Source organism: Oryctolagus cuniculus, chromosome 8 (genome assembly GCF_964237555.1).
Source record: "Oryctolagus cuniculus chromosome 8, mOryCun1.1, whole genome shotgun sequence".
Lineage (NCBI taxonomy): Eukaryota > Metazoa > Chordata > Mammalia > Lagomorpha > Leporidae > Oryctolagus > Oryctolagus cuniculus.
The window spans coordinates 12,470,647-12,496,846 of NC_091439.1; the positions used below are offsets into that span (position 1 = coordinate 12,470,647).

The window sequence follows — 26,200 nt, forward strand, 5'->3', positions numbered from 1 at the left end:
ACTGAGATGCTTCATCTGTTTTTCCCAGGCCAGGCTCTGCCATCCTTGAAAGTAAGGCCCTGGGGCAATGGGTGAGCCTTGAGGAATGCTGTGCTGTGCATAGCATTTTGGGTGGCTGCTGTGGGCCTCTGCCCAGACCCCTCCATTTCCCTAGACTCAGGGAGCGGGTGTTGCTGACAGACACCTCTTTGCTCCATGATGAAGGCCAGATGGAGAAAGCAGTGTAGTTCCAGTGCACCCCTTGGGTTGCAGCTCAGCCTCAGAATCGGTCCCACTTCCCATGTGTGTTCACTGCTTTTGTCATTATCATGAAATGTCCCGGGCCCAGCATTGTGGCACAGTGGGTTAAACATCGCATAAGAGGGTCGGTTTGAGTCCCAGTTGCTCTGCATCTTATCCAGTTCCCTGCTAGTGCACCTGGGAAAGCAGTGGAAAGTGGCCCAGGTGTTTGGGCCCCTGCCACCCATGTGGGAGGAGACCCCAATGGAGTTTCTGGCTCCTGGCTTCGGCTTGGCCCAGCCCAGGTGGTTGCAGCCATTTGGGGAGTGAAACAGTGGATAAAACTCTCTTTATCTCTCTCTCTCTCTCTCTCTCTCTCTCTCTCTCTATATATATATATATATATATAAAACTCTGTCTTTCAATAGAATCTTTTTAAAAAAGAAATACCTGTGACAGCTAGTTGATAAGAAGAGGTTTGTTTAGCTCCCAGTTTTGGAGGTTCAAGTTCAAGATTAAGTGGCCCCATGAGTTAGGCCTCTGAGAGGGCAGAGAACATTGGCAGAACATGGGCAGAGGAAGGACCACCTGGAAGCCAGGAGGCAGAGAGTGGGGGCGGGCAGCAAACTTGGGCTTTGATAACAATAACTGCCCTCTGGTTTGAGCCTAAGAGGTCACGGGGGAGCTATCTTCTGGGGACAAGCGCGCAGTGACCTGAGGGCTTCCCACGAGGCCGCCTCCTTGCAGTGTCCTACCTCCAAACAGCACCGCCCTGGGGATCAGGCTTTTACCACATGGGCCTTTGGGAGACAGTCAGCCTCCAAATCTCCACCCATAGCATCCTCTGACCTCCTGTCCTGCAGAGTTCCAGCTCAAACAACCATCATGGAGACAGCAGCCTCACTGAGACTGGGCGGCCTGCTCCCGCAATTGCAAGGGCAGGTCTTTTAAATAAACAAACGCCTACTCTTACTTGCTTATATCTATCTATCTATCTATCTATCTATCTATCCATCTATTTATCCATCCATCCATCCATCCATCCATCCATCCGCTCACAAAGGGCTTCCTTGCATGCCTGAGCCGAGCCTTGGCTGAGTCAAGTTCTCCAGATGAGGTCGGGCTTGCATTCCAGACAGAGGGGACACCGAGCACCAGGACATGGGCTCCTGAGCAAGCAGAGAGAGTGCACCTTGGTGCTACTAGAGTTGAGTGTGAAGCCTTGTGACGCGGTGGAGCGGAGCAGTCAGCCTACAGAAGTCAGACTTTGGTTTATGGACAGACCCAGCAAGAGGGTGTCAGCAGAGGGGCGATGAGACCAGATCTGTGTTTTAGATACATCACTCTGGTGGTTTTGAGAGGAGGAGGATGGATGTGCTGGTGAGTTTGCTCTTGATATGTGCATGGGGTCTTCAAAAAGTTCAGGGAAAAATGCAGATTTTGACAAAATTATGCGGTTTCCAAAAGCTTTTGCTCCAAAATAACCTTACATTTTAATCCCATTTTTCTCGAATTTTATGAAAGTACTCTTGTCCAGTCACCTTCCAGGGAGTCTTCCCATACTGCAGTTCTGCAGAAGCAGGAAAGCCCAAATGGCTCTGTGGCAGCAAGGGCTCTGGATGTGAGTTAGGTGCTCTCAATGGGAAGCATTTGCCCAGATCTGGAAGGTAGAATGAGGTGGTGCACCTGCTGGCGCTGGGCCAGCTCACTCATGGGGCACTGGGTTTTCCCGCTGTGGTTTCATGACCCTGGTTCTTCTCACCGTGGCTTGCTTCTTCAGTGTCTTGGCTTCCCCATCGCGCTGGCACCCTGGGTGCGGCTGCAGAGGTGTGGCTCAGGGGCAGGCAGTGGGAGCATCCGTTTCTCTCTTTGGCAAGCAGATTTCTGACTGTAAAAGAGGCAGCAGTTTCCTTATGTCCATGCTCTGCAGCCATTTTCCAAAGCTCTGCCTGTTTCATCAGGTGTCCAATGATTCTGTAAGCCATTTAATACCTTGGAACAAATCACCTTTTGCTTAAACTGGATAGAGGGGATTCTGTTCTCTGCAACTGAATCCTAATCAATAGTAGGGCCAGGCATAAAGGCAGGGCCATCTGTTATAAGGCTGTCACAGGTGTCCAGGTGGGTGATAGAGGGAGTTATGGGGATAGAGAGGAACACATTAGAAAAACACTTGGGAGGTAAAGCTAGCAGTACCCACTGATTAATTGGGAATCGGGGCTGAGAAGCACAAAGTAATTGTAGGATGACTCAGTTTTCTGAAGTGCAATAACTAAGCTTGAATTTTGGGAGACAAGTAAGCTTGGGGTTAAAAGGCAAAGATGATGAGCTCTGCTACCTATGCCTATGGGGTATCCAAATAATTTTTCTCCTTTTTCATAATTAAATCAGCTATAACTGCACACATAATTGTGTAATTATTTATTAATGTCCATTTCTTCCCAGAATCCGTGAACTCTGTGAGAGTGGGAATCACTCCTCTTTCATTCCTGGCACAGTCTCTGGCACAGAGCAGGTTACAGGCTCCATAGGCATTTGTTGAATGTTGCATGAGTTGGGGAATAAAAATGGTAATGATTGCATTGAGCATTAACAGGATGAGCAATGTCACTCACCACTGTAATACATGGCAATTAGACACTCAGAAAAACGGGGGGGGGGAGGGGTGATGATGACCATGATGATGATGATGATGATGGTGATGATGATGACAGATTTATCCAGGAACATCTCTATGGTTGAAAATTCAAGCCAGAGGTGCTGAATTTCATCAGCATTCCTCTAAAACCCAGGGAAAAAAAACAGACCAGAATTTCCTACTTCTATCAAATTGTATTTCTGTTACATATTCATAAAGTGCCAATTGTGTGGTAGGCTATTAGGAAGTTTTCCCAGGTGTTTTGCAAATGGAAAGACTTCTGTTGATCCATCATAGACTCAGTGCGATTGCCAGCTCTTACAAATCAAAGCCAAAGTTGACTCCAGCGCCTCAGAGCAAAGCGTGCCCTCCGCCAGGCTGATTTCCTGCAGCTGCTTGTGGGGTACAGCAGCAACCTGATCATTATCTGCAACCTGGTAATTAAGCCAGGCTGTGACGGGGCAGGCTTTGTCCTTGCTGGGTGGGCACATTCAACACTGTACAGTGGGTCGGTTGTGCCCACGTTGCTTCCTTCTGTGGATGGGCACGAGAGGCAACTCGTTGACCCTTCAGATCTGATGCCCCTTTCAAAAACAACTACTCAGTACACCTCTTACCTTCCTGCTATGCTCTGCAGGTGGTTTGTCCCCTAGAAAGCATGTTGGAGTTTAATCCCATTGAGGGGTATGCAGAGGGTGGAAATTGAATCTGCTGATAGTGTTGGGAGGGACATGATTGATATTAGATAAAATCAACAGGCAGGAGTCCCCATGATCGAACATGGGTGGCTTTGTTAGAAGAGACCAGGACACACACACACACACACACACACACTCCCTGTCTCTCCCTGTGTGAAGCCCTCCACCATCTCAGATCTTTACCAAAAAGATGGGCATTGCAAGATGCAGCCCCTCAACCTTGGACAGGAACCATGGCCCAAACACACTTCTTTTCTTTATAAACAAATCAGTCTGTGGTGTGGTGCTATTGGCAACAGAAAAACTAAGGCGCTTTTCACAAGGTGGAATTCATAGGTGGTATAATGTCTGTGCATACATAATTCCAAGGAAATCAACATCTTCCCCAACTACAATATTTAGGAGAAGTGGAAGGAGAGTAACTTACAATAAAATGGTGTACATGGGAACATGCAGGTGACCAGACACCAGGAAGGGCGTGGACACTCCTGTGTGAAATCCCCATGAGCGTGAAGCAGCTGCTGGTAAGACTGTGCTAGGGCATCAAACAGTCCTTTGTTCAAGTGCCAAGCAAAATAAAGAACCCTCCCTTGCCTTCCCTTGATTTACATAGCAGTTGCATTCTTTGTATTCTTTCTTTCTCCCTCCCTCCTTCCTTCTCTCCTTCTTTCTTCCCTCCCTCCCTCCCTCGTTTCCTTCCCTCATCCCCTCCCTTCCTCTCCCCTCCCCTCCCCTCCCCTCCCCTTCCTTTAATTCCCTTCCTTCCCTCCACTTCTCTTCCCTTCCCTTTTCCCTCCTCCCTCCCTCCCTCCTGCCTCCCTTCCTTCGTCCCTCTCTCTCTCTCTTTTTCACAGGCAGAGACACAGAGAGAGAGAGAGCTCCCATCTGCTGGTTCGCTCCCTAAATTCCTGCAGCAGCTCCTGCCTGGGGCCAAGGCCGGGAGCCAGGATTCAACCCGGGTCTCCCCTGTGAGCGGGGATCCACTTACTTGAGCCCTCACTGTTGCCCACCAGGCTCTTCATTAGCAGAAAGCTGGTGAGTCAAGAGTTAGAGCCAAAACTGAACCCAGCTGCTTCTATGTGTGTCGCTGCTGTCTTAACTGCTGGGAAAAACACCCACCCCAACATTCTCTGGAAATTGTTTAACCGTGTTAACTGTAACTATAAAACAAACGAAAGCAAACCCCCCAAACAAACAAAAACCTAAAACCTTGGGCTTGCTCAGGTTCTAGGTTAAGGGGCTGGCAGCGCGGCACCCTGAGTGAAGAGGCCCCTTGAGAAGCCGGCGTTCAAGTTCAGCACTGTTGTGTGTTCAAGTGTTCAGCACAGGTTCTAGTCCCGGCTGCTCTGCTTCTGATCCAGCTTCCTGCCCATGTGCCTGGGAAAGCAGCGGAAGATGGCCCAGGTAGTTGGGCCCCTGCCACCAATGTGGGAGACCCAGATGGAGTTTCTGGCTCCTGGCTTCAGCCTGGCCCAGCCCCAGCCCCAGCAGTTGTACCTGGGGGAGTGAACCAGCGGATGGAAGATCTCTCTGTCTTTCCTTTTCTGTCCTCTGCTTTTCAAATAAGCAAATCAATAAATAATTTTTTAAAAAAGAAGATTCTAGGTTCGGATGACTAAAATCAGATGACTACATTCACCTCCGTTATTGTCCAGTGGGACAAAGTTGTGTGGGACTCAGACAACTCCTCATGGTGGGATCTGTCTTGGGCAGTGAAGTGCTAAATGCAATAGTCACCCAATCACTATGAGGACAAGAAATCTGCTCTCCAAATTTCCCAGTGCCCTTGATGGATCAGGGCCAATGTCACTGGAAACCGCGTTATTCCAGCGTGAGCTCTCCTGCCCCGTCACTGCCGTGAACAAAGGGCTCTCTTTAAAATATGTGTGTGTTCAAGGAGGTGGGGGCTGGTGTGGTGCCACAGCAGGTTTGCCACCACTTGCAATGCTGGCATGCCGTGCCAGAGTGCTGCTTCCAATCCAGCTCCCTGCTAATGGGCCTAGGAACGCAGGGACGATGGGCCAAGTGCTTGGGCCCCTGTCACCCACATGGCAGGTAGCAGTAGAACACCACTAGTGGTAGAACACCAACCAGGAATGGAGTTCCTGGCTCTTGGTTTCAGCCTCACCCAGCTAATGGCGGTGTTTGGGAGGTGAACTAGCTGATGGGAAGATCTCTGTCTCTCAAAAAAATAAAAATAAATAAAAATTTAATATAAAATTACTGAAAAATAATAAACTCTAGCTTCCATAAAGGAACTGTGACAGAGGGTTGTTAGCTTGCCCGGGCTGACTGATGCAGCTCTCTGACACCAACTCCGGCCACCCACCACCTTCCACCTGTTGAGTCTCGCATGTCCTGCAAATTCACCTGAGTTCCCCTTCGTCCTGAGGCCCCAAGCTTAGAAATCGGCAAACTTGGCCTTGCTATTATAGAGGAGAAAACACAGCATCTTTTCTTCACCGTCTCACAAGGTTCATGGCTGAGACCCCGGAACAAAAGACTGATTGACAAGAGAAAGGCATCCAATTGATATAATAAAAGTTTTGCATGACGTGGAAGCCTTCAGAAACGAACACCCAAAGAACTGGGGAGCTCTGTGCATCCTCACAGCCAGTTGTGCAGAAGTGTGTTTGCACACAGAAGGCTATTACCTTGTGGTTATAAGCTGGAGGATCTTAGCAAGGCCTGTGACTTCAGATTCTTCTCCACGTCCCTGTATGATACTTCTTCCTTTCAAAGGAGGGCTTGACACCTGCCACATGAGAGGCTTCAGTGGGGGGTTGGGGGAAGGGAGGAAGAGGTCAGAGAGTGACTTTGCTCGGTTTTATGGCCTCATTCAGGGAGGAAGGGAAAGGGGGAGGTGACGGTGGCCTTCAGCTATGTTCTCAAATGCCAAGGTGTCACATTTTGGGGTGCATGTTCTGACCCCTCTCACTATTCTGACTTCAGTCCACCCAGAGTATGGCTTCCAGCATAAGCCCTCTGGTTGCCAAGGGCAAGAGTTGGGGGACTAGAGACCAGGCAGGTCCTAACACCCCCCAGGGGAGGAGAAGGGGAGCCCGGACAAGGGCACACCATGTCCAAAGGGTCTTGTCCCTCGGGTCAGAGTGCTCCATGAGAGATGGGGTGTGTTTAGCAAGAGGCAGGTGAGAACTTCTTGTCTTTGTTGTAGCTCCAGCCTCCAGTATATGGTCTAGCATAAAAAACGGGACTCCATTAGCATTCCACAAATAAATGGACTGATTATGTTTGTTTCTGGCTTAAGCCATGTGATAGAGATTTCTATGTCACATCACTTATCACCTAAGTTTTCTGGGGGGCACTAGTGGTAGAACACCAACCAGCTGGGGTAACACCTGGCTTTGATGAATGACTGTGTGACCTGGGGCGAGTTGCTAGACCCCTGTGAGCCTCAGCTTATTCATCTGAAAAATGAGGGAGCTGGAACAAGCCACCCGCTAGGTCCTTGCCAATTTTTCCAGTCCTGGATTCTGTGAGTCTGAAACCCATCCATGTGTTTGTAGGCCTGGGACTTCTAGTGGGATCTGTGATCCTTCAGGCACTGTAAAACACTAGGAAATGACAATGACTTCTTCATCTCCATGCTCATTTAGTTTTAAAATTACATTTTGTTTTTCCAATGTGCAGGTCAGGTACGTGATTGAAAAATTAATAGAAGAGAAGTCTCTCTCCAGCCTGCAAGGAGGCTATATCTTTATCCTTTCAATTTTTCTTCATGCCAATGCCAGTAGATATTTTGGAATCCTCTGTGTTCTTACAAGAATTCTTAGAAGAATGCATTCTATGTGTCCTGTTGCTTGCTTTTCCCACTTCAGAAAATACCTTGAGACTCCGCCCATAGCCACATTCAAAGAACTTGCGTTTTTCTTCACTGCTCCATAGTATTCCACTGCCTGCTGTGCCATAATTGATTTAAGCAGTCCCATTGACTAATATTTGAATGGCTTCCAACCCTTTGCCTTTGCATTGCTGTAAGTAATAAATGTGTACATATGTCAGGTATGTTGAGTAGATTCCCAGAGGCGGGGTAACTAGGCGACTTGGTGACCACTTCCATGATTAGGGTAGCTACCACAGGTCTTCCCATCCCAGAGGGCATCGTCTGCATTGTCACCAACAACAAACGAGGACAGCCTCACCAACAGAGACGGCTGTCAACCTTTTGGATGTGTGTTACTCTGCTAGATGGGGAATTGTATTTTACTGTGGTTTTTGCTTTGCATTTATCTTGCTGCCAGTGAGGTTTAGCACCTTGACATGTGGTTAAGAGCCATTTGCATTTTGTTCTCAGTGCCTTGTCCTTGGTTTATTTTTCTCTATGGCATTTTGTTTTTGTTTTTACTTTTAGAAGCTCTTTATCTGGGAGATTAATGAGCTGAAAACACTTGCATACTTTGTCTTTTAATGGTTTTGCAATAATTTTAAAGCATGAATGTTAAAACAATTTACTTAATAAGTAAAAATACTGAATTCTACTTAGTAAATATATCTAGTTAATAACTATATTGAGGGGTTGGAGCCATGGCGCAGTGGATTAATCCTCTGCCCGTGGCGCTGACATCCCATGTGGGTGCCCATTCGAGTCCTGGCTGCTCCTCTTCCAATCCAATCTAGCTCTCTGCTGTGGCCTGGGAAAGCAGTGGAGGATGGCCCAAGTCCTTGGGTCCCTGCACTCACATGGGAGACCTGGAAGAAGCACCTGGCTCCTGGCTTCAGTTTGGCCCAGCTATGGCCATTGTGGCCATTTGGGAAGTGAACCAGCAGATAGAAGATCTCTCTCTCTCTTTCTCTCTCTCGCTCTCGCTGTCACTCTTGCTCTCTCTCCCTCTGTAACTCTGCCTCTAAAATAAATAAATAAATAAATCTTAAAAAAAAAAAAAGAAATTGATGTGCAATGGAACAAAGACACAAGTTCCGAGAGCGGGATCCAGCCTTCTGTCTGTCTCCCTTAGCCCAAGGCGTCCTCGCCTATCCTGTATCAGAGGGAGTCAGTCACTGACATGAGGGAGCGGTATAGCTGGCCCTACTGGACTGAAGAAGTCATTTGATTCTCCAACAGATAACAATCCTGATGGCCAGTGTTGTCCAGAGAGGTTTGTTCAGGGGAATTCCACATCCTAAAAGCCCTACCCAGACTTTCCCAGAAGAGGGAGGAGGGGAGAAGAAATGGGGACCCCCCCCCACTCAGGTCCAGGAAAACCCCTGTCTGAACACAGACTGGGCTCTCGGTCCTTCACTGGGACTCCTGCCTGGTCTATGGAGTTCAGGAATTTCTGTCTCTTCACTTTTTCCCAATAAACTATGCTCAAATCGCCCTCTTGCCTGCTCCTTCATTGCCACACTCTTCGTCCTCAAAAGAACAAGTTCCCAGGGTTCAAATCAACAGTAGCAATGGGACCTATTAATAACTATGCCAGACGGTGGATATGAACCATGACTATCTCTTGTGAGTCAAGACCCACGAATGCAACACCACAGAAAGGTTTGAAAGATTGCATCCACAAGTGAGAACTGGATGCTAACAGAAAGAATCAGAAGAGGAGACATCACAACTGATACTACAGAAATAACAACAATGGTAGGAGGCGACCAGGGACAGTTATACACCAACAAGAAATGATTAATTCCTAGAAACACCTAACCGCTGAGATTGAATCATGGAGAAATAGCAAGGGAGCCCAGGACTAGAAACAGGCCATACTGGTTCCATCCTGCAGCTCATTGCCAGCACATACATACTAAACAAAACAGGATGGAAAGCCATCGTGACAAATATCTGCCAACAGACAAGACTTAGATTTCAGCAGAAACTAATTCAAAAAGGCTCCGTAAGTCTGCCCTTGACCTCACAGTAATTAATGTATAACCACTGCATTTGCTCTTTGAAGATAATGTGTTAAGGACATAGATCTACCCCAAGACCTCACCGGCTTGCTCTGTCTCTCTTTCTACAAGAGTATTGTTCAGAGCTTCTCTTTTCCTTACTTAAATAAAACTTCACTTCGTCTACTCTCACCATTATGTCCGGTCTCATAAGTTGTCATCGACACCAGGACATGAGCTCAGACTCATCTCACCAGTTTTCCATACCAATAGAAAAATCTGAATAGATTAATAATGAATAAGGATATCAAATCAGTAATAATAAAAAAAAGTCTTCCATCAAAGAAAAGCCCAGGATTTGATGGCTTCACTGGCGAATTTTACCTAACATTTATGAAGAACTAATATCAATACTTCCAAAACTCTTCCAAAAGATTCAAAGAGAGGAATACTTATGTTATAAGGCCAGCATTACCCCAATACCAAATCCAGACAAGGATAATATAAGAAAATAAAATTACAGGCCAATATCCCTGATGAACACAGATGTGAAAATTCTCAACAAAATATTAGCAAATCAACTCAACAGAACATTAAGAAGATCATTTACCATGATCAAGTGGGATTCATCTTAGGGATACAAGGATGGTTTGACATAAGCTAATCAATGAATGTGATACACTGCATTAACTGAATAAAATACAAAAACCATAGTGATCATCTCAATCCATGCAGTAAAAAACACTTAACAAAATTTAACTCCTTTCATTATAAAAAAAATAAACTCTCAGTGAATTAGGTATAGAGAGAACATACCTAAACATAATAAAGGCCCTATATAACAATCCACAACTAAGATGATTCTCAACAGCAAAAAGTTGTAAGCTATTCCTCCTAAGATCTGGAACAAGACAAGGGTGCCCGATCTTGTCACTTTTATTCAACATTGCCCTAGCAGTCTAGAGAAATTAGGAAAGAGAAAGAAATGAAAAGCATCCAAAAAGGAAAGGAAGAAGTCAAATTGTTTCTGTTTGCAGATATGACCTTATATATAGAAAATCATCTGTATAGAAAATCCAAGACACTACTAAAAACTAATAGAGCTGATAAGTTAATTCAGTAAACCTGCAGCATACAAAATCAGTAGTACTTGGTATACCAAAAGCAAACTATCCCAATAAGAAATCAAGAAAAAATATCCCATTTACAATGGTTACCATAAAGAATAAATTGTACCAAAGAAGTGAAAGACCTGTACACTGAAAACTACAAAATAATAATGGAAGAAAGCAATGAATTCAATAAATATATGGGAACATACCCTGCACTCACGGATTAGAAGAGCTAATATTGTTAAAATATTCATAAGATAAAAAGAAATCTACACCTTCAATCCCTATCAAAATTCCAGGGTCATTTTTCACAAAACTAGAAAAAACAGCCTAAAATTTCTACACAACCACAAAAGCCCCCAAACAGCCCATGTGATCTTGAGCAGAAAGAACAAAACTAGAGGCATTATAATAACTGGATTCAAAATATACCCTCAAGCGTTAAGTAACCAAAACAGCATGGTTCTGGCATGGAAACAGATACCTAGACCTGTTGGGCATTGCCTAAAGTCTCCATTACAATATGGCACCTGTCGGATGTTCGAGGGGCGTGTCTGTGGCTGCTTTGGTTAAGCTACATAAGATCAGACCACCAACAGGGATAGGTCTGCTTTAGTTCTGGACACGTGGACAGTGCATGATCCCTATACTTTGCTTAAGGTGCCCCTGTGTGTGCTCCACCCACGCCTGCATGACCTTTTCACTGATTGGCTCCCCTACTGCCCATGTCTTTTGTAAGCTTTGTAAGCCTGCATACTTCTTCAATAAAGCGGTTTCTGCTTCGACAGAACTCACGGGTGCTTGCTGTGGTGTGTTTGACCCGTCGACCTTACCTCTCCCGTTCGCCTTGTTGGGGAGTATCTGTAGTGGCCCCTGCTGGTCAGGGGCCAGCCTAGGGCTTGAGACACTGACACAGACCCAGGGAACAAAGTAGGAAGCCCAGAAACAAATCTATACTTTTACAGCTGATTGAATTTCAACAAGGATGCCAAGAACACATATTGGGTAGAGGCAATCTCTTCTACAAATGGTGTTGGGGCAACTGAATATCTACATGTAAAAGGTGGGATTTAGACTTTTGGATCACCCCATAGACAAAAATCAACTCAAAATAGATTAAAAACTTAATGTGAAACCTGAACTTGTAAGACTACTGGAAGAAAACACAGCAGCAATTTTTTTATGACATTGGTCTTGACAATGACATTTTGAAGGTGACCCTGAACACACAGGCAGCAAAACCAAAATTAGACAAATGAGGTTACATCAAACTAAAAATCTTCTGTGCAGTCAAGGAAACACTCAACAGGGTGAAGAGACAGCCCAAGGAAAGACAAAAGATGTTTGCAAACAAGAACTTGAACTCAATAACAGGAACACAATTTTATTTAAAAATGGACCTGAGTAGACATTTCTCAAGAGACGGCATAAAAATTGCCAACATGTATGTAAAAAAAATTCTCAGGGCTGCTGTGGCGCAGTGGGTTAATGCCCTGGCCTGAAGGGCCAGCATTCTAAATGGGCACCAGTTCAAGACCTGGCTGCTCCACTTCTGATCCAGCTCTCTGCTATGGCCTGGGAAAGCAGTGGAGGATGGCCTGAGTCTTTGGGCCCTTGCACCCACGTGGGAGAACCGGAAGAAGCTCCTGGCTTTGGATCGGCGCAGCTCCGGCCATTGTGGCCAATTGGGGAGTGAACCATCAGACGGAATACTTCTCTCTCTCTCTCTGCCTCTCCTCTCTCTGTGTAACTCTGACTTTCAAATAAACAAATCTTAAAAAAAAAAAAGAAATTTTCAATCACTAGTCACCAAAGAAATATAGGTTAAAGTCCCGGTGAAAGATCACAGGACCCCAGTTAGAATGGGCTGGTGAGGATGTGGAGAAAAGAGAATCCTTGTGTAGTTTTGATGGGACTCTAAATTGGTATGACCACTAGAGAAGACATTATGAGACTTCTTTAAAATATTCAAAATAGGATACCATATAATACAGCAATCTCAGTTCTAGGTATATATTCAAAGGAAATGAAATCAGTATGTGCACAAGATATCTGCATTCTCAAATTCATTGCAACGTTATTCACAATTCAAAATAGGAAGTCAACCTGGAATCCCATTCATTCTTTACAAAGGAGGAAATTTGTATCATTTTTCACAACCTGGAGCAACATGGAGGACATAGTGCTGAGAGAAATAACGCAGACATGGGAGGATAAATACCACATGATGGCATTCATATGTGGACTCTAAGGAGATTGAGCTCAGATAAGTAGTGTACACAGGTGGTTATTGGAGTAGCTGGAGGCGGATAGCGCTCTATCGTACAATGTAGTGCCTACAGTTAGTTGCAACGTATTCTTGAAAATCACCAAGAAGAGATTTTAAATGCTCTCACCACAAAAGTGAAGTATGTGAGATAATGCATACATTAATAAGCCAAATTCAGCCATTTCATGATGTATGCCTATTTCAAAATATTATATTGTACATGATAAATACATATAATTTTTATTTGTCAATTAAGAATAAATAAAGTAGGGAGAAATAACTACATCAAAAACACAGAGATAGATAGATGGATAGATAGATAAATAGACAGAGAGTAATAATTTCTGTTTCTAATTCCAAAGCAAGTGAATACTTCTAACACCAGAAAGATGATCAGGTCATGTGGCTCAAGGGCTCATATCTGAAAATGGGTGATAATAGCCCTTCACATCCATTGTGGAGAAAAACCTAGCTGATGGAAGTAAAATACTTAAAATAGACCCTGGCACACAAAAAGGAAGGTTAGCTATTATACATACTATGACTAACAGCAAGACATATTTTATTGTCTTTAAAAAAAAGCACTGTGTTCTTTACATTTCACTAGAATTTTATAAAGACTCACAAATACCTTTTTAATCTATTTTATTTTTTGGAGACTGTCAATGTGTGATATTTAATTTTGTCTTTTTTTGCATTTTCTGACTATACAATTTATATCCTTTGATATTTTAGTTTATGTTTGCCTGTTGGTGCTGGCAAATTGTCAGGTATTACGTCCTGCTCTTAGAGGTATATAAAAAAAAAGCATGCTATCCACCAGAAGAAAATCAAAATTGTTATTAATTTTTTCTTATTGACATTAACAGACATCATTTACCTTAGCATTTATGCCTAAGAAACAGACCATTATAATCCATATTTTAAATAGAGGTGATATTTAAAACATTTACCTAGTACAGCACTGCCGACCAATCAGAGCAGACAGAACTACTCAGAATGGGTCCTGGCCTTAAGTGCTAGGAAACCTGTACCTTGGTTCCCATCTAAGGACTGCTACTAATTCAAAAAGAATATGAGAAGAGAACATTTGATTTTTCTTTTCTTCTAATTTTTTGGTGTTTTTTTTTTTTGTATTTATTGAAGAGACAGAGAGACACAGAAAGACAGACAGAGAGCTGGCTCTCAACCACTGGGAGCTTGCTAGAGCCACGGTTGGGTCAGGTCAAAGCCAGAAGCCAGGGACTCAATCCAGGTCTCCCACATGAGTAGCAGGGATCCAAACACTTGCATCATCACTGCAACCTTCATTAGCAGGAAGCTGGAATCAATTCCAGGCACCTCACTGTGGGACACGGGTATCTTAACCACTAGACAAAATGCCTACCACCAAAATCAAAAGCTTAATAGAAATGATGGAATATAAATTAAGGAAAGTCTTTCAGAACACAGAGGAAAACAAGAGAGCAATTGGGAAGGAAAGAGGCACAGAAGATGGTTTCTGGCATTGACTGTCAGGAGTTCCAGACAGAGAACAATGAAAGCCCATGGGAATGGAAACGAGGACATAGAAGAAAAGGCTTGGAACTACCAAAACACAAGGGCTACCAAATTCCCAGCAAGGAAAAAGAAAAAAAATGCTTTTGCAGACCTCCTCACTGTGGAATTGCAGAGCGCCAGACATCAGAAGATGCTAAGAAGTTCCAAAGAGAAATTCCCCACAAAGGAAAGAGAATCAGACTGGCATCAGAGTTCTAATCCATATCACATATGCCAAAATGCAGTAGAATAAAGTCCTTAAGAGTTCCGAGAGGACGTGGGTGTTCAGCCTAAGTGGTTAAGATCCCTGAATTTCATATCAAGGCACCAATGTTTGATACCCAGCTCTGGCTACTGACTCCAGCTTATTACCAATCCATACCCAGGGATGCAACAGTGGAGGCTCAAGTAATTTGGCTTGTGCCACCCCTGTGGGAAACCTGAATTGAGTTCTCGGCTCCTGACTTCAGCCCTGGCTTAGACCCAACTCTCGTGAGCATTTGGGGAGTGAACTAGGGGATGGGAGCTCTCTATTCCACACTCACCCCTCAACAAATGCATACAATTTTTAAAAAGTCCTAAGAACAAATAATTTTGAAATTATTTTATATCAACCTAAATAAGCATTCAAATATGAGCACACACCAAAGACAGTTTCAGATAACAAGAATGCAAGTTTACTCCTATATATATATACATATATATATATATACATATATATATATATATCCTTAAGAAGTTACTTCAGTGTGATCACTAAGGCAAAATCCCAGAAAATGGAAAATATTAAAGAAATGATTGAATTCACCCAGAAAATTTCTAGATGCCAGTTGTCAGCTGACCTAGAAAGTAACTATCTCAGATTAAAACAGAGTATCAATAGATTCCAAGAAAAATGTTTTAGGAGCAGGTGTTCGGCATAATTTTAAGGGTGCTGCTCGAGATAACCACATCTCACATCAGAATGTCTAGATTTGAGTCCTGACTCCACTTCCCTCTTTCATCTTCCTACTAATGTGCACCCTGGGAGGCAGAAGGTGATGGCTCAGGTGGTTGGATCCCTGCCACTTGCAAGGGAGACTTGCCTTGAGTTTCTGGCTCCTGGCTTCAGCCTGGCCCAGTCCTGGCTATTGTGGACATTCAGGGAGTAAACAGTGGATGTGAAATCTGTCTATCTCTCTGCATTCCAAATGAATATATAAAAGTTTAAATTTTTTTCCATGAGAATGGAATGGATTCCAAGTAATAAGTAGAATGATTAAAAGGTGACTATGATAATTGAGGCATAAATGAGGGGTCTTCAAAAAGTTCATAAAAGTGCATATTATGAAAAAATTAATCACAAATTCAAAAAATTTTTGCACCAAAATAAACTTATCTTTGAATTCAATTTTTTCCCAACTTTTTGAAGTAACCTCATAATTCTTCTATCAACAGGGAAAAAAAGGCAATCCAAAACTCCAGGAAAAACAAAAGATTGTACAAATAAGTCATAGTCCACATAGAAACTAAACTAAAATGTGGTGTTATTGGTGTTATTTTGAGCAACCAGATGAGTGTGAGAAAGAAGGCTCTATTTGTCCCTTAGTGCTAGAAACATTTTGCCTTGATTGGCACTGGGGTCATGACATTAGAACTATAATGAAGAAATGTAATCAATGCATAATACTGACTCTATAATTAACTGTATTTATATAGTCCTAATATGAGCACTCTTTTCTGGTTTTCAGTTTTTAGAATCAATGTATAAACACAGCAGAGGAAACTTAATTGTGGTTACAGAAGAGATAGGATTTAGGAAGTAGAAGGAAGGAGAGAGGCAGAGTAAAAGGACTTTGGGTGCTGACTTAATCTCAGGGAATGAGAAGTCAAAGGTATTGTTGACTGTTGATGGAATAAGAATTAGAGGTTTGTCAATAGTTACAACCATAATAGAGAAACTAAAATAGCTAAAACTTTCAAGGGAGTGGGGGACATGAAACAAGACTTTATCTAACCTTAAAGGAAGTGGCTATAGATAATGTCTACTAAAGTTGATGAAGATACAGCCCTGTAAACAAACTCTTTGGAGGTGGAGAAGAAACCACAAGAAAAACTAAAAACAGAAACTGACTGAAGGCTATCATCTGTGGGAAGCCAAAAGAAGTTGGGGAAGCGTGAGTGAAGGGGGTCATTTTGTTACTTTATAAGACCTTTGGGCTATTTGATATTGTAATCATGCACGTGAGTCACTGATAAAATCCGAGTGTGGGTCCTGGAATCGTGTGTCACTGCCATGTCATTGAAATACCAACACTGATTACAGAATCTGATTACAATAAAGCGAGAGAAATCAGAGGCCCAGACAGGGGAGGCCAGTTCTGCCCATCACACAGTCCCCTGGCTGAGCTGGGATCTGGACCCAGGCCTTCCAACACCAGAGGGTCTGACTCCCAGCAACTGGGTGGGGAGGGAATAGACAGGAGTGTGAGCCACACAGCCCTGTGCGGGGCAGGTCCCCACTTCCACTCTTCCATTTGTGTGCCCTCACAAGCCATCTAGGAGTCCTTAATCACTTCAAATCCTATTTGAGACTTTGATGAAATCTAAGTAAAAACAGAAATAGCCTACAGGACAGTTAAAGTGCACATTCCACGTTTGCAATGTCTTCAGATGTTGTATCTTAAAACTCTATTCTAAATGCAAAGATATGTGAAAATGAACAGGAGCACTACCTCCAGAAAGGAGGTGAGCCCAGAGAGTTTGCAAGGTGAGCGAGTCGCCAGTTTGCAGTAGGAGCACGCAGCTGCAGTGTATCTACATTCACAGCTGGTGCCATATGATTAGAAATGCGTCTCCATCATGCTGCCACACAAGGGCTAGTTACACGGAGCAGATGCAGACAGCGGGCTCCCAGACAGCCCTGAGCCCACACCTCCCTCCTGCCTCTTGTCTGACTTCTCTGGCTTGCCCTCCTTTGTGTCTTTACCTTCAGTCTCTGGCTCCTGGTATGTTTGGAGGTTTCTTTCTGTGCCTTGCTTGGTTCAGTGATTTGTCTGGCTTACACTCTTCCAGAACTATCTACCCTTTATTTTATTTTATTTTAAAGATATAATTTTTTAAAGATTTATTTATTTATTTGAAGGCAGAGTTACAGAGCGGCAGAGGCAGAGAGAGAGAGAGAGGTTTTCCATCCACTGGTTCACTCACCGGATGGCTGCAATGGCTGGAGCTGTGCCAATCCGAAGCCAAGAGCTTCCCACATGGGTGCAGGTGCCTAAGGACTTGGGCCATCTTCCACTGCTTTCCCAGGCCACAGCTGAGGGCTGGATGGGAAGTGGAGCAAACAGTGAGTGTAGGCCCACTGGGCTAGCCATCACCCTAGGGCTACTTGATAAAGATGCCCACTGGGGATTAGGGGTTGAAGTGGGGCATTGCCAACACTACAAGGACTTTCCTTCACTATGCATCTGCGCCAGGGAAGGCATTGAACTACCTCAAGTTCAGTCCTGTGCCTGGCATCAATTAAATCTCCTCTCCCCCTCCTTCTCCTGGAAAGAACAGACAGCCACAAGTGGAATTTGAATTCCTTACCCATCTTTAGGTGATTTTTGCCTATTAAAGGGAAGCATTCCCAAACTGGACCCAACTTATTGGAATCCATTGCTCCCTGGTTAACCAGGAAGGATTGGAACACCGAAAATATCTACTACCAAGGGGGAGGTTGACAGAAAGCCTTAAAGACTATAATCTGGGAACAAATCAAATATGTACAGCCATTTATGTAGCTAGGAGGCCATTGTGAAAGAAATAGGTATTTTCTCCTGGGATGTAACATATAATCACCTAGTGGAGCACTGAGCAATGAAATACAGACTGACAACATGCAGGTTCATGGGCGAGGAGGGCAAAGCCAACGAGGCCCTTGCCTCCTCCTCTTCCTGTTGAGGGAGCTTGTGCAGTTTATGAACACTGGGTTTGAGCCACATCACATCAGACTGGAGGCCAGTGGACTTGGCATGGTGGTGGGAGATGGCCTGAACATCTGGTCTGGATTGACTGGGGGCACCAGTCAATGTGCTGGCCTCCCTAGAGGAGGGAGCTACCCCAATCTTCACTCAACGTTGATGGGAATACTGATTGGGGAATGATTTTTTTTCTTTAAGATCTCTCTTAGCTCACTAGGCTAATCCTCCGCCTTGCGGCGCCGGCACACGGGGTTCTAGTCCTGGTCGGGGCGTCGGATTCTGTCCCGGTTGCCCCTCTTCCAGGCCAGCCCTCTGCTGTGGCCAGGGAGTGCAGTGGAGGATGGCCCAAGTGCTTGGGCCCTGCACCCCATGGGAGACCAGGATAAGTACCTGGCTCTTGCCATCGGATCAGAGCGGCGTGCCAGCCGCAGCGGCCATTGGAGGGTGAACCAACGGCAAAGGAAGACCTTTCTCTCTGTCTCTCTCTCTCACTGTCCACTCTGCCTGTCAAAAAAAAAAAAATCTCTCTTGAGGAACCCTGCAAGTTGCCAATAGAGGCAATAGGAGATGACCGAGGTTTTGGTTAAGTGGTTCCCAGTCCCTAGGAGACTAGAGTTTGCGGAGTCCAGAGCATGTCAGGTGTCCCTGTATACAAAGAATCTATGGAGTGAATAATAAGCCAACTCAGACACATCAGAGTACTTTAGAAAGTTTGTGGAAAGGGGCCAGCACTGTGGCGTAGTAGGTTAAGCCTCCCTCCATCCATGGTGCTGGCATCCCATATGGGTGCCAGTTTGAGTCCCAGTTGCTCTACTTCCCATCCAGCTCTCTGCTATGGCCTGGGAAAGCAGCAGAAGACGGCCCAAGTCCTTGGGACCCTGCACCCATGTGGGAGACCCGGAAGAAGCTTCGGCTTCGGATCGGTGCAGCTTCAGCGGTTTGGCCAATTGGGGAGTGAACCAGCGGATGGAAGACACCCCCCCCCTCTTTCTTTCTCTCTCTCTCTGCCTCTGCCTCTCTGTAACTCTGCCTTTCAAATAAATAAATAAATCTTTAAAAACATTTTTAAACCAAAATAATGTTATCTTTAATTCCATTTTTCCATAAACTTCTTGAAGTACCATCATACAAATGACCATTTTCTACACGTGTAGAGATGCTGAAGTGATTTATAAAACACAAATAATTTTAATGCACTGTTTGCTTGACAGTAACTATTGTTTTATGTTTTATCAAAGGCCATTAAAATTACAAGCGTGCATCTTCTGTCTGCTGCCCTGTCCCTAATGAGGTTTGTACGAATTCCTGTTTTCCTGCTGAGCATTTAGCACAGGTCACGGTTGTATTTCTACTTGCATGATCATTCATTTCAGTCTCCCTTTCCAATAGACTATAAGCTTCATGCGGGCATGCATTGCTCCGCGTTTTCTCACAATTACATCCCAACTCCTAGTGGAGTCTCTGGCACACAGTAAATGCTCGGTAAATACGTGTGAAGTAAAGGAATGGGAAGGGTGTCCCCCAATTTTCTGATGGTTAAAAAGTTGGAGGAGGGCAATAAAATATATTTAACTGACACCCGGAGGAGCCAAGAGACTTACAAAAGAAACACACTGGCTCATTACACACACAGAGGCAAACAACCCCAGTTGAGTGGGTTTTCCACCATCGTTATCCAGTGTCTAATCCTATTTATTTTTCAGCCTATATGAGGCTACTCCAGAAAGCTCAGGAAGGGGGCCAATGTTGTGACACAGCTGCATGGTGGGTCCAGGCACTGCCTGCAACACCAGCATCTGTAATATGGGCACCAGTTTGTGTCCTGGCCGCTCTGCTTCTGATCCAGCTCTCTGCTGATGTGCCTGGGAAAGATGGCCCAAGTCCTTGAGCCCCTGTCACCTATGTGAGAGACCCCGATAAAACTCCTGGCCCCTGGTTTTGGTCTGGCTCACCCTGGCTGTTGGGGGCATCTGGGGAGTGAACCAAGGGATGGAAGCCCTCTCTTGCTGTCTCTCCCCACCCCCAACTCTTTCAAACTAAATAAATATTTTTTAAAAAGCTCATTAAAAAAAGAAGCTGAAACGGGGCTGGTGCTGTGGTGCAGTGGGTTAAAGCCCTGGCATGAAGTGCCAGCATCCCATGTGGGCAATGGTTCAAGTCCCAGCTGCTCCTCTTCCGATCCAGCTCTCTGCTATGGCCTGGGAAAGCAGTAGAAGATGGCCCAGGCCCTTGGACTCCTGTACCTACATGGGAGACCAAGAAGCTCCTGGCTCCTGGCTTCAGATCAGCCCAGATCTGGCCATTACAGCCTTCTGGGGAGTGAATCAGCAGATGGAAGACTTCTCTCTCTGTCTCTACCTCTCTCTGTAACTGTCTTTCAAATAAATAAAATAAATCTTTAAGAAAAAAGAAATTCAAGGATAATTTTGGTGCAAAAATTTGTGACATCCATGTATCATTTTTTCATAACGTGTATTCTTCATGAACATGGTGATGAAGATAATACAAAGCAGGTTAAGTGGGGGCCGAGGCGCCCAGCCTCTTTGGGACTTATAATCTAAAAACAGTATGCAGGGGCTATTTTATGTGACATCTTTTACACTGACCTTTGTTTGCCCTGCAGGATTTACTATACATCATACCCTTAACCCCGGGGGCATGTCATGATCCAAACTACAGGACACTAAAAAGAGGGGAATCCATCCTCTACGGGCCCCCCACTCCCCCACATCCCTCTGACAGCCTCTCTGAACCTGAACTTAGACCACACATTTCTGGGATGCCGAGCATGACAGAAAGCTAGCGTAGGTTCAATGGGGAACTACGCAGGACCCAACAGGAACAGAATCTGCTGTAGAGGTGAAAACAAGCAAATCGACACTTCTTTTCCTCCATTGCTGGGGTTCTTTCTCACCAAAGATCTGCTCTGGGCACTTGGCAGCTGCAGGGCTGACCTCAAAGAGATTCACCTACATTTGCTGTTCCTAAACATGACTAGGTTCCCTCACATAGGTGAGAAGAAAACATTTGTCAGCAGAGCAGAGGTCCAGAGAAAAATGCAGCATAAAATAAGTAGAAAGAGCTTGAAATTGCATAAATCCAGCTCAAATCCTGAGCTGACAAGGATAGACAGTCAGTGCGTTGCAAAGGAAAATCCCCACCAGCAGCCTGGGTGGGCGGTGGGGACACATGCCACCTCTTCTCATTTAATAATGATCTGCTGGGGCCAGCTTTGCTGTCCTGCAGGTTAAGCCACCATCGCCAATGCTGGCATCTCAAATGAGCACTGGTTCCAATCTTGCTTCTGATCTATATCCGTGTTAGTGCACCTGGGAAGGTAGCGGAAGATGGCCCAACTGCTTGGGCTCTGCCACCCGCGTGGGAGACCCAGACAAGCTGCTGACTCCTGGCTCAGCCCCAGCCATTGTGGCCATTGAGGAGTGAACAAGTGGATGGAAGACCTCTCTCTCTCTCTCTCTCTCTCTAATTCTGACTTTCAAATAAACAAATCTTAAAAAAAGAAATAGACTTTGACAAGAGACATTTCAATATTCTGAATGCTATTCCTGATGAACTAGGACGTCCGGGTATGCATGGTGGAGCTGAGGTATAGGGTAACCAGATTATTGTTTCAAAAATCATTTCTGAGATCGATGGAACAAGAACAGAAGCCTCAGTCATTTTGGGTTCTTGTTACCCCAGTTCAGTCTCATACCACGATTTGTTCCTTATCCCAACCCCTGTAATCTTTTTTTTTTTTTTTTTTTTTTTTTTTTTTTTTTTTTTTTGACAGGCAGAGTGCACAGTGAGAGAGAGAGACAGAGAGAAAGGTCTTCCTTTGCCCTTGGTTCACTCTCCAATGGCTGCCGCGGCTGGCGCGCTGCGGCCGGCGCACCACGCTGATCCGAAGCCAGGAGCCAGGTACTTCTCCTGGTCTCCCATGGGTTGCAGGGCCCAAGGACTTGGGCCATCCTCCACTGCACTCCCTGGCCACAGCAGAGAGCTGGCCTGGAAGAGGGGCAACCGGGACAGAATCTGGCACTCCGACCGGGACTAGAACCTGGTGTGCTGGCGCCACAAGGTGGAGGATTAGCCTAGTGAGCTGCGGCGCCGGCCCCCTGTATTCTTCTCCAGGTTTGAAAGCCCTCGGAAAAACTTGAAAAATCTGTAAGGAGAAGCACACCTCCGGCCTATGGCTCCCAACCCCTGGGGGCCCTAACCCAAAAAAACTTGAAAAATCTGCATGGAGGAGCTCACCTCCAGCCTATGGCCCCCCGCCCCTGGGGACCCTAGCCCACCTAAGATTATAAAAAGGCACAGCCTGCTGGAGCCTGGGCCTTCTGCCACTTGTTTGCTGTGCGCACACGCTGGCAGCTGGTCGACCTCTGCGAGTTAGTTTTCTGCTACTACATTCAGTTTGGCTGTGAGTTCATATCCCGTCACCTCTCTGCTCTGTGCCCCCTTTCCTTACAGAGATAAAATTTCTTTCCTCCTTGGTAGTGAACAGCACTCTCTGGATCCCTAAAGTGCCTCTTCTCTTCTCGGGTCATCTATTCGGTGTGCTCGGAGAAGGCTCTGGAAAGGAGGCTGTTTGGGAGGGCGACTCCTGTGGCCAGCGTGCGCCTCCCTCTGAAACGCAGCAGCCTTGGCTCCGCCCTGTGCCCCACACCGAACCCGGCATCTCACAGGGGTTAACCCCTTCTACCCTACACCTTCCCATCCGGGGCTCGCGAACTCTGAGCTGCTAGTCCAAGGTCCCCCAGCTGACAGGCGGGAAGCAAGCTCCCACTTGGGCTTTACCAAGCTCAGGCCTCCTTACAGACAAGTCCTGTCTTTCCAGCTCCAGAGAGACCCTCAGCTGCAGCACGGGCGGACAACAGCCTTGCGAGGGAGCGTGGGAGGCTCCCTGCATCTCCCTTGGGCGTGGGGGCAGAGAGCACAGGGATTTGGCAGGCAGAGAACCCCAGCTTCTCTTGCTCCGAGACAGACACATTAAGGAGCTGCCCTAGGGTCTGTTTCTTGTTTCCCAAATTGTGTGTATGGGCAGCTGTGCCAGGTCAGCCTCGCAGAGGTGTGTCTGGGATTCCAGACGGGGCGAGGGCTGCCACCCCTCACTCTCCCGCTGCGAATAATACAATTCACAAATGCGGAGCATGCGAGGAATTTCAGGGCTGAAAGGAGAGGCTGGTGCTGGAAGCGGTCCAGATTCCTGGACCCTCAGGGTGTCAGGCCCAGTCTCCAGGATGTTTTGCTCTGGGCAGTGGCGCTAATAATAAAGCCGTCATTGATTGACAGTTCCGGGGGCTCGCCGCACAGGGCCCTTTGTAGGTTATTAAATCCGTGCGCTCCATCAGGTGCGATGGCATTTAATCCTCTCAACAACTCTGCCAGGTAGGAATCAGCAGCCACCGAGCAACGGATGAGTACATGGAGGCCCGCGTGGGGCTGGGGGAATGTACCCAAGTGTTCACAGCTTCAAGGCCAAGTGCTCAGAACCAGGCTATGTGACCTCAGTGCTCTTAGAATTAACAAGGACAATAGTCCGCCTCTAATGAGTTCATCCTGAAGCTAATGATTAGATGAGAAGGCTCGGCACCGCCTCACCGCTGCCCCCTCCGTGTGTGGGCAAACCCAGAGCCCGGCTGTCCGGGAGGGGAGGAGGAGACAGCAGGTGGACGTGTCCCCCAGCCAGGAACTAACGCCGCCTCGGGGTTCTGACCGCACAGCAGACCCCAAACAGCCCCGAGTCCTTCGATGCACTGCCATGGCGAAAGCCCACAGCAGCCTAGATACTAGTTCATGTAAAATACACGCGCAGCGTCTGAGAATGCCTCTCCGCCAGCAAACAGGATGAAAACCGATCAAAGCCACTGCCATCGCGCTGGGGACTCCGTGACGCGGCCAAAAGCAATGCGGCGCCTCAGCCATCGGGAAGGAAAACAGAGCTCTCACAACCCAAGCCCCCGTCGTGGACACCCGTGGGACCCGCCGCCGGGCCGCGCGACGGCAGATCCCGGGCAAACCAACATTCCAGACCCATCGTCCCCTCCCTCGGAGCCCGCATCAAAGGCTGCGCGAGGCTCGGTGTTTGGGACAGCTCCTGGCCGCGGCAGCCGTGCCAACATGGGGTGCGGTCAGCGAGGGCAAATAGCTAAAGCGTCTTCTCCCGAGCGCCATAGTTGGAATTCCCTGCGCCGGCCTGGGCTCCTTGCGCCCCCGGCCCCGCCGCCACACGTGTCCGGGTCTTGCCGAGCTCTCTGAGCCCCGCGCCCGGCGCGGCTCCACCCCACGCACCTGCTGCGCACGGCGCGGCCCGGCCCAAGCGTAAAAGAACTTTCCCCCTGCGGAGAGGGACACGGCCCGAGACACACCCTGGCTATCTATAGAAAATCCCGCCCGGGCTTCTGCTGACCAGTCACTCGAGAGCCCTCGTTGGGCTTTATTATGTCACAGGAACCCTGGCTGGAATGCGGAGGATTGAATTCCAAGCCCTTCCCTGCAGCCTGAGCCCCGAAGGACGCGAGCCAGGCGCGCGGGCGCCGTCTGGGCTCGCGGGCGCCCCCTGTTGAGAATTCTGGTGCTGCAATGCCCAGACCCGGGCAAGGACTCAGCACTGAGATCCAGGCCTCCTGGAAACCCCCAGGGGGGCTGCAGGCTGCTCAGAGCGGAGGGGCCTCTGCAGGGAGGCAGAGGGGAGAGTGGAGCCCCAATCCCTGCCGGCCTGGGTTTGTTTCCTCACCCAAAGACCACCTGGCGCATAGAGCCGTCAACGTGACCGTCCCAGGGGAAAGTCCAGGGCGAGTGAAAGGCACAACCAGGCGTGGGGAGCACTCCTCCAGGACTGGGGTGGGGTAGGGGAGGGCCTGATGATGTCACAGTTCCAGGCTTTGTGACTGAAGACCCCAAAGCTGCAGAGCAGAGAAGGACCTCCGCTGTGGCTGGCTCTTTAAAGAGGCCAGGAAATTGTCAGACTGCTTGACTCCCTGTGTTCCTCATCCATCCTACGGGAGTGACAGTGGGGCCTGCCACGCGCACGGACTACCACGTGCGAGGATGCTCACAAGGCCTGTGCAAGTACAGGAGTTTGGTGGCCCTGCTGAGACGCCGCATGGGAGGCCTGCGTCCCGGGGTTCCAGGCACAGCTCTGCTCCGGATTCCAACTTCTTTGTAATGTAGGAGGCAGCTGGTGATGATTCAAGTACCTGTGCCCCTACCACCCTGGAGCTCCTGGCTCCTGGCTTCCGCGTGGCCCAGCACCGGCTGTTGTGGGCATTTGGGGAGTGAATCAGCAAATGGAAGATCTGTCTCTCTGTTGCTCTGCCTTTCAAATAAAAAAGTTTGTGGAAAATAGAATGAAAAGATAACTGTATTCTAGTACAAGTGTCTTGTAGATTTGTTGTGATGAATAATTGGGTTAAGACTTGTAAATGATGCCTGGTGCACAGTAAGCCACCTGTTGCTATATTATGATCATCATTATTACAAGAGTCTCCCATTAATATTGTTTTCTATTAGTTTTAATAAATAAGCATAATGCTTTGGAAAGACCACTAGCATTGTTAACATCATTGCACATTTGTTACATATCAGTCATGTTACTGAGCATTTTAAAAAAATCTATTTCTGACCGAGCCCCATGCAGTAAGTACTATTATTTCTATCTTTAGTAGAAAAGAAACCGAGTCTTTAGTGTCTGGCCCCCTGTTAATGAGGAGCAGTGAGCAACTGGGTGGCGGCCACAGTCACTCTGTTGTAGGCAGGTATATAGGATAGAATTGATCAGATTTGGGAGCTGGAAGACCAAGCCTTCACCTCACCCCTGTGTAACCTCATGTCCCTACCTGGCCACACCTGTGGTGTCCATTTTTTTTTTTTTTTTTTTTTTTTGCTTTCTGCCACTGTGGGCCCGCGCTGCCCCTGTGCCTTCGGGG

At 46.6% G+C, this 26,200-nt stretch overlaps 1 long non-coding RNA gene across 5 annotated transcripts in view; it reads right to left on the reverse strand.

Annotated features, from left to right (window-relative positions):
* LOC127483258 (uncharacterized) overlaps positions 1-25,120 on the reverse strand; it is a 30,131-nt gene extending 5,011 nt beyond the window's left edge. For 2 of the 5 annotated variants that reach the window (XR_007909372.2, XR_011378033.1), the window contains exons 1-3: positions 25,009-25,091; positions 6,210-17,627; positions 3,983-4,090 (exon numbers count right to left, since the gene is read on the reverse strand). This is a non-coding gene — a long non-coding RNA (uncharacterized lncRNA). Of the gene's footprint in view, positions 1-3,982; positions 4,091-6,209; positions 17,628-24,563 lie in introns of all 5 variants that reach the window. The other 3 variants (XR_007909371.2, XR_007909369.2, XR_007909368.2) reach the window with 2 other exon arrangements.
* Positions 25,121-26,200: the final 1,080 nt, after the last annotated feature.